This window comes from Magnolia sinica, chromosome 16, assembly GCF_029962835.1.
Source record: "Magnolia sinica isolate HGM2019 chromosome 16, MsV1, whole genome shotgun sequence".
NCBI classification, from domain to species: Eukaryota; Viridiplantae; Streptophyta; class Magnoliopsida; order Magnoliales; family Magnoliaceae; genus Magnolia; species Magnolia sinica.
Window position 1 is genome coordinate 49,939,699 of NC_080588.1, and position 9,133 is coordinate 49,948,831.

The following is a 9,133-nucleotide window of genomic DNA, read 5'->3' on the forward strand; positions in this document are numbered from 1 at the left end:
GTATAAAATGTCATGTGGCCCACAAGAGTTTTGAATGAGTTTGATTATTTAGTGTCCCTTCATTCTTTCCTTATAAGAAATGGGTTGGATGTTACGCAAACCTTACATGTTCATTTGGAAAGTTTTAATGGTGGCCCAATGTATTTTTATTTTAGTGCTTGTGCGGTTACTAAAATAAAGTTGCAATTGGACAAATGCATGTGCGGCGCACTCTCATGTCTGATAAAAGTTTAATCTGTCTTTCAGCTATGCCCTTACAGTAATTTAATTTTTTTAAAAAAAGTAAATTGAAAACTCAAGTGATTATCCAACCTAGTAGTGAAAAAAATAAGGTAGGCTAAAAACTCAAGGGTTATGCAACAAAAACATAGACGATGAAATAGCTATTAGTTGGAACTTTTTTGGACCACTGTAATACTTGTAATCTTCCTTTGCCATCCAATAAGGTTCATAAGATTATTTCTATTTGATAAACTGGAAATAAAAATATTAGCTTTAAATCCAAAACTTCAGCCTCCCTATGGCCTTGTGAAGGTTTCAATGATGGCCTCCGGAGGGTTTCAATGGTAGGGATTCAACCCACACTTGTAGTGTGGCCCATTGATTCTTGGATCTGCATCATTTTTTGGATCCATGCCCTAGCCTGAGCTGGGGAAGCTGATGTTCGGAGAGGATTTCTCACAGGCATTGCTGTGGGCCCTACATAGCTTCCGACCAACAAGAATTTCTTGATAGCCGGTGGAACAGGCAATTGGCATCGGTTCTCGGGGTGACCTTTGAACACCCGATCAATCGAACGGCTTTCTCTGTCCAATTGGGAGGATGTGAAATGGACAGTTAAATATGAACTGATCAGCGGTTCAAATTCAATTAGAAATGTTAGATGGTGAAGATCACATTTGATCAATGGTAATCTTAGGCTGTGAACCGTCCAATGTAGGGCTCAAATTTTGGATGGTACGGACGTTTCATCTGCTGCCACGTGTGCTCTTTATGGAAAAGGATTGGCTACTGAACCTAGCTGGTGCTCTGTGGGCCCACCATGATGTATGTGTTTCATCCTGTTCACCCATTCTTCCGTATCATTTTAAACCATAAGCTCAGAAATGAAGTTGATCTAAATGTCAAATGGACGTTGAGTGAACGCTCACCATTATAAACTTCCTGGGGCCACAAAAGTTTTGGGTCAAGCACTCAAGCTGATATATATTTTTCCCTTCATCGAAGTCTTGATGACCTAATCAACAGGTTACATGTCAAATAACCATTACAGTGGGCCTAAGAAGTTTTAAATGGTGGACATTCAATGACTACTGTTTTCCTATGTTGTGGTCCACCTGAGATTAGATCTACCTTATTTTTTGGATCAACCGCTAAAATTATCTTTCAAAATGGATGCACGGCGTGGATAAAACACATACATCATGGTGAGGTCCACATAGGATGGTGCAGCGTCACTAGCCAAACCGCGTCTATTAATGAGAAACCACATATATAGAAATGGTGGTTAACTCACACAGTAAGCTGCCCTAAATAAGATCCCTACTTCATGAATCTCGGGGAGATATGCCGTCTGCTGGTATTAGCAGCCACAATGGTAGGTGCTCTCCAAAAGCAACGGCCAACACGTGCATCGTAGCACACTCGCAAGACATCCTGTTCGTCAGGTAGGCAATACGGTGAATCTTTCTCAAACAATAATAACCTTTCATATCTCAGGTGGGCCACACTTATATCAATATATAGACAGTTTGAGAAAGTAAATTCCATATTCAGAGCACGTGTATAGATCATTTCATTATTTGGCGTAGTTCATTTCAATATTAGGATAGATTCAGCGAGTATCCAACTGATGAACGGTATGGATCTCTCACGTGTATGACAATTACGTACTTCGTGCGCGCTTGTGTTTGGCGCTTGCAAGATGCGCGGCTGAAATCGAATTATCCTCGAGTCTTTGGTAGTGCACTCCAAGCAATCGGGGTTGGTGGCGATTCGTGGGAGTTGGACGTGGATTGCAAATGACCCTGCCAGCAGCGACCTCGCTATTTGTCGGTCCTCCGTGTACCCTACCGTGATGTGTGTGTTTTGTCCATGCCGTCCATTCATTTTTTTCAATTTATTTTATGACATGGAAAAAAAATGAGATAGATACCAATATCAGGTGGACCACACCACAGGAAAACATTGGTGATTGAACACCCACCATTAAAAAATTACTAGGGTCCACTATAATGTTTATTCGCCGTCTAACCTGTTGATTATCTAACGCAGACGTGGATGAACGGAAACCTTATAGATCAGCTTGATTCAAAACTTTTGTGGCCCCTAATCGTAGGTGTTCAATCACCACGGTTTCGTGTAGTGTTGACTGCCTGAGATTTGGATCCCACGCCTTAAATTGAGCTGGCAAAATGGATGGACGGCGTGGATAAAACACATGCATCAAGGTGAGGCCCACCAAGCTTTTTCAGCACCGATTTTGCAATCAGCTTTCCCATTTCACTTTTAGGGTTCTTCTGCGTATTGTTAAAGGATACGTGCGAATTTTAGCCTCTGAATATATGGATCAGTTTCAGTTATCCAACTGCTAATCTTACAGTTGATAATAGGCTTCTTGAAAATCTTTCTGCATAGGAAAATCTTGAGCTTCCGACCACTAGTCCGCTCTGAAAAGATGATCAAACGAAAAAGAGTCCTGATCTCTGTGTTTTCTTTCTAAGATGCTCCCATCGGCGATGAGGTCCATCACATGAACGGCTTGGATCATCGACCCATAGCAGCGAGACCAAGGGCTACTGGAACTCCTCGTCAACTAAGAGGGGAAATTAATTAAAATAACCCTAATGTACTTTTAAGGATGAAAATACACCTTTCTACCGGCTATCCTATGGAATGGTGGTAGCTTCATGTGTAGCCCTTTGATAATAACAATATGGGTCCACTAAATTAATAATTGGGATCACCTAACAGTTGATTTGATTTGTTCACTTTAATCGGACAGTCGCGAATTTATAAAAAAAATCGTTTTAAACAATTTTTTTGAGTGGTCAATGACCCATCACTACATTAACATTATGAGTTACTGTCGAATTGTTTCCTTCGGTGTGGCTCATCTAGTCCATCCATGATGAGTTTTACCCTCAAACTTGGGCAGATAACATGAAATTAAAATCATTTTCATATGGACGGCTTAAATCTACTAGAAGATAATCCAGTGAGCCTCACAAAAGATGTGGGATGAGTTCAATAGGTAAGTCCCTTGCATGTAAAGGTCATTTAGCATTTTCTTTCTCTTTCTTCTTTGGTTTTTCATGGGATGGGACCATTTGGCCGTTAGGACCATTGTCACCTCCGTGGGACTCACTCCAGCAAATTTCTAGTATCATTTCGTCCATTCTAGGAGCTTTCTGAGTGTCTTTTTTTTTTTAGTCACATTCTCCTATGTAGAAGTTATGACAGCCAAAGGTAAGTATAGTTTAGGATCATAATTGCCTTTGTGTTTTTTTTTTTTTTTTTATAAGTGGGTATCAATAATAAGAGTTTATGAAAGGGAGGAGTCAGTGATAGTTCCCTTTATAATTTTTTTTTTTTAGGTATGAATTGTAGGAGTTTGTGAAATGGATAAATTTTGTAATGAAAGAATGTTGTAATAGATTAATGTGATTGATATAAAGTCATTTTACTCACAACAAAGTAGTATTAGAGCATTAGGTTGGACGTTTGGGATTAAGTGAATATGTCATGATCGAAATTCGATATATAGAAGTTTGATGGGAAGAACAATTTCAGTTTATAGTAGCGGAAGGTCAATGACATTCTAGTTTCACAAGGGTTAAAAAAATGCATTATTAGAAATAAAACCATAAAAGATGTTGGATGATGATTGGAGTGATCTCCGGGGGAGGGGGGGATGGGAAAGCTATAAGCTTCATCTGTTTGTATCTATCAGATGAGATTACATACAACGTCCTAAATAAGGAATCTCCCTGGAGATATAGAAGAAGCTAGAAGACATATACATGTTGGATTCCCTAACAAATAAGTTGTTTGTGAAAAAATAACTTTCAAACTGCAATTGAATGAAGGATCGAATCTCCTACAGCACATGAACTTGTTTACAAATTTATGTAGCAAGTTGGTAATGCTTGGAGAGACAATCAAGAAAGAAGACAAAGCAGTGCTACTTCTAACATCGCTTCTATCATCATACGACCATCTCGCTACTACTCTGTTGTATGGAAAGAATACAGTGAAGCTTTAAGAAATCACTAGGTGCTCGTTTTCAACGAGATGAGAAAGAAGTTAAGTGATGAGGACTCTCAGGCGGAAGGGTTACTTGAAAAAAGGGGTCAAGAACATGGGCGATTCGTAAAGCAATCTTGGTCTAACAAGAAAAAAGGTCCAGATTGAACTCAAAAGCCAAAGACGAATGCTTCTATTACGGCATTAAGGGACATTTCAAGTGAGATTGTCAAAAATGGAAGGATGACATGGAAAGTAAAAGCAAAGGAAAAGGGAACACATATGATTAGCGAGTGTAGTAGAAGAGAACTCTTCTCGGTCTCTTCAGGTATGAGTTGTATCTTAGACACTTAGATTTTGAATTTAAGATGTTCGTATCACATGTGCTCGGATAGGACTCGGTTCAATTCTTATAAGTCCTATGATGGTAAAAGTGTTCTTATGAGGAATAACGTCGCATGCATGGCCATTGGAATAGGGACCATTACGGTAAAGACATTTGACGGAGTCATACGGACTCTAGGTGATCTCAGGCATGTCCCACATCTGAATAAAAACTTAATTTTCGCGGAAGTTTTAGATAAGAATGGTTACACATTCACGGCATACAACGGTGTAGTAAAGGTCATTAAAGGTGCAATGGTATTGATAAAAGGGACATAAGGTTAAAAACATGTACAAGTTAGTTGGGAGCACAATTATGGGTGATGTCGTTACCATCTCACACGCAGAATCTAGCACAAATGATACAAATCCATGGCATATGCAGTTAGGGTATGCATATGAGTGAGAGGGGAATGATGGAACTCCACAAACGGAAATTGTTAAAGGGAGTTAAGACGTGCAAGGTTGATTTTTATGAGCATTGCATCCTAGGCAAGAATTGTAAGGTAAAGTTCAGGACTACTACACACCAACAACGGAGTGCTCGACTATATTCATTTCGATGTCTGGGGGCCAGTAACAGTGGTCTAATGGAGGGGTATGATACTCAAGGAAGGTTTGTGTCTACTTCATAAACACAAGTTTGAGGTGTTCACTAGGTTTAAGCAATGAAAGGAGAAGGAAGAGAAGCAAACCGAAAGACAAGTTACGTGTCTCAGGTTAAAAAATAGTATGGAGTACAAAGAAGCATAATTCATGGAATTCTGCTAAGATCAATGCATCACAAGTCACTTCTCAACTCCAGGAACCCCACAATAGAACGGGGTGGCAGAGAGGATGAACAAAACTCTGTTGGAGAGGGCGAGAAATATGCTTTTGTATGCGGGGTTGCCTAAAAGCCTATAGATTACATGCTACATAGTAAATCGATCACCATCTACAATGTTAGATTCTAAGGTCATAGAGGAAGTATGAACAAGCAAGAACGATGATTACTTAGGATTAAGAATCTTCAGGTATCCAGTATATGTTCACATGTAGAGTGAATAAAGGTTGGACTTGGATCCAAAATTCAGAAAGTGCATCTTTGTCGATTATGAAAAAGGTGTCAAGGGCTATAAGCTTTGGGATCCAGATTCACAGAAGGTGGTTATTAGCAAAGATGACATTTTCGATGAGGAGTCAATGCTGAAGACCAACAAGGACGTTGCAGGGAAGTTGTAAAGTCATGGTGAGATTGAGAGATTGTCGGTGCAGGTGGAGCCAATTGCGCAGGTGACTGAAGGTGAAAATTAACAGAAGCATTACACCGAGTAAAATAATCAGTAGGAAACCCAGGAAAGTATAGTCATGAATAGAAAGAAAAGTGCCATTAGAGCCTCGGTTCGATATGAGTTTGAGGACGTGGTCTTTTATACGTTATGCATAGTGAATAGTGATCCATCCACCTTTTAAGAGGCAAAATTTAAAAAGGATGGTGATGTGTAACACCTTATACTTTTCAGTACTCGGGAGTTACCGTGTCACCCAACTTAATATGAACACTAACCTAACTTATTGAACGTTCACCCTCATTCTAATATAAATCCGACCGTCGAAAATAATTCCTGTCCACATATCAAATTATCCATTCAATTGATTTTTAAAATAGTCCATCATAGCTTAAGGGACATCTATTTTGGGATCTCAATCACTATGATAGACTAATTAAACCATTCATCAACAATTGAAGGATCTAAATCCAAAGACCCATCGCTCATCAGGTTTACAACGTCCCGTAGGACGATCCATCATTTGAAAACACAGATCGGATTATCTGATTTCATCCAACTCCTAAATCACACCTAAACATTCTTTAAGATCCTAAGGGTTATTAATAATTAAATATTAGTCAATCCAATCATTAGATTGCTTGAATGCTCAGTAAATCGTGGTTTGGTAATTAAAGATTCACGTGGTGTAGCACACTTTAATGCAAAGCAACCCTAATATTAGGGTATGTAGCTAAATAACGCACAACAAGTAGTCTCACATCTTACATATAGGTAATATATATATATATATATATAAAGATAAATAAATAATAATGTATAGGTAATAATGGTCAAATATTAATAATATAAAATCATGAGATGGGTAGTCCTAATAACCTACAGAGTGGGATCACAATATGACAAAATATATATCCATATAATAATAATAAAATAATATAAAATTAATATTATTAATTGGATAGTGACAAGTCTTGAACATGAAAATGACCCATTAGGACCTTCTGACCGTTGATGGTCAGATTAGGATCGATTCAACCGTCGGATCGATGTAATCGACACCTAAAGACCATGATTCGATTAGCATGGCCCACCTAAGCATTTGATCTACCACATCTCCAATCCAGATGGCCCAGTTAAGCCCTTGAACATCATGGACGGAGTGGATTTCACTTGAACATCACGGTGGACCCTACACAAGTGTTGTATGTGCACCAGGGGTGGTACACTCGCTGTGCATCGAATCGAAAGACTCGGTCATACCACTTTGACCCACAACCTTTCCGAAAAGAGAGAATTTCTCTCTTTCTTTCTTTCTTCCCGCCGAAATGGAGGGCCCCATTGTTTGAATGTGGGTCCACCATCATTTCACGGATTGACGATCAGAAGCGTCCATCATATTTCGGACGAACTGCTGACCAAAACCTCGCCCCCACTCGATGTATTGCACTTGTGCATAGGCACAGATCAAGACGCTACGTATGGGACAACGTTCGAAGACGGGAACCGTATGTTGCACCAGATTTTGACCCACCAATTGTTTATGACTGGATCATTTGAACCATCCATCGGGTGCGGCCCTCAGTTCTGACCCAAACCCAGCAATCCTTACGTATTGTAACACCCCTGCAAGTGCACCATCTCAGGCGAAATCCCACCTATGTACGATTGTTTTACCGAAAATAGAAATTTTGTTCCTAAGGTGCCAAGCTGGCAATCCGCGTGATCTCCTCTCCTTCAATCCCAGCTATTCTTCCCCATGTCAATCCCCACCTTGCATTCAGCGACAGAAAAAGGTAGGCACCCTGCTGGCAGAAGAAAGACGATCGAATGTTTTCTTCTTTGGGCGCGCTAGCTGGCAAGATCAGGGCTGTTGTTGAAGCCTTGTTCGACTATCTTGGGCGTCGAACCCAGGGCAACCACAACCCTAGCCATTTTCATGAGAAAATCACGCTCCACATGAGAAAGACTCCGTGGTGGAATATCTTACGAGTCGTTGCTCACTGGGAAAACTGTGATGTGATTAGTGGACCCCACAAGGGTCAAAAGACCCATCTGGTCCATCTAAATGGTCCGGATCTTCAAGACAGACTGACAATAGGAAATCGCCATTAGAGCCAACATCATCTTCTTCGTTAAACTGGAGAACCCACCATGATCGTGTGGACCCCATCTATTAATCAGAGATGCTTGTTTAGTGGGCCACAACAGTAGGAGGTCCATCCCACAGATGGATTGCCCCCATGTAGAGAGAAAAGAAGAGAAGAAGATGGGATAGTGGCCATCATCCGGGGCGTCCCCTGTAACGGCTAGGGTAGCCGTGGGCAACCCTATGCCTATAAATGGGGCCTTGATATCTCGGGATTCCCACCAAAAATCTTGAGAGAAAGAGAGAGAAAAAAAGAGGAGAGAAGGAGAGTTTGAGAGGGAGGATCTGACATCGCTGGTCTCGCCACAATGAGTTGGCACAATTGACTCGAGTTAGGCTAACTTAGGGTGAGTTGGAGACCTAGTGTTAGTGGGGAATAGAAAGAGAGAAAAGAAAAAGGAGAAGCAGGAAGAAGAGAAAAAGAAGGATAGTAAGAAGCAAAGAAAGAAGAAGGGGAGAGTTTGTGGGAGGGTTTTGTTGTGCGCACCAGCTTGACTCAGTCGAGTCGCGGACCGAGTTGGGTCTAGTTCAGGGCCATGTTGGGGTTCCAGTAAAAGGAAAAGAAGGAAGAAAGAGAGAAAGTATAAGTGCTATAGTTTATAGCCCCTTTTTGTTATCAAATTTATGGTGCCAAAGACACTGTTATGAAGCTTGCATATGTGAAGAACAAAGCTCTACTCAAGATCAGCTTTGATTGACAAGCACTGTTCAGAAGTCAAGACTCGAGAAAGTGAGATTGTTCGACTTAATTCAAGACAAAGATAATGTAAGATCTCAAGAAGCTTTCAAGTTCAACCTCAAGATCTCAAGAAGCTTTCAAGTTTGAGCTACATCAAGACTTCAAGCTTCATTACTTTCAAAGGTCACTCGTATCTAAGTTTCAATGTCCTTACTTCACTATTGAGGTATGACTGACCTTAGGTTGACCTTTAAAGTAGGCCATTTTAGATACATAATTCATATGTTTTATATAAGTGAGTTTAGTCTGTTCTAAGACTAGTCCTGGGCTTTGTTCGACTAGTCCTAGCACTGCTTCAACCTGTCTAAGAATTTCCTGGATCAGTCGTAAGTTTATTGCAAAATT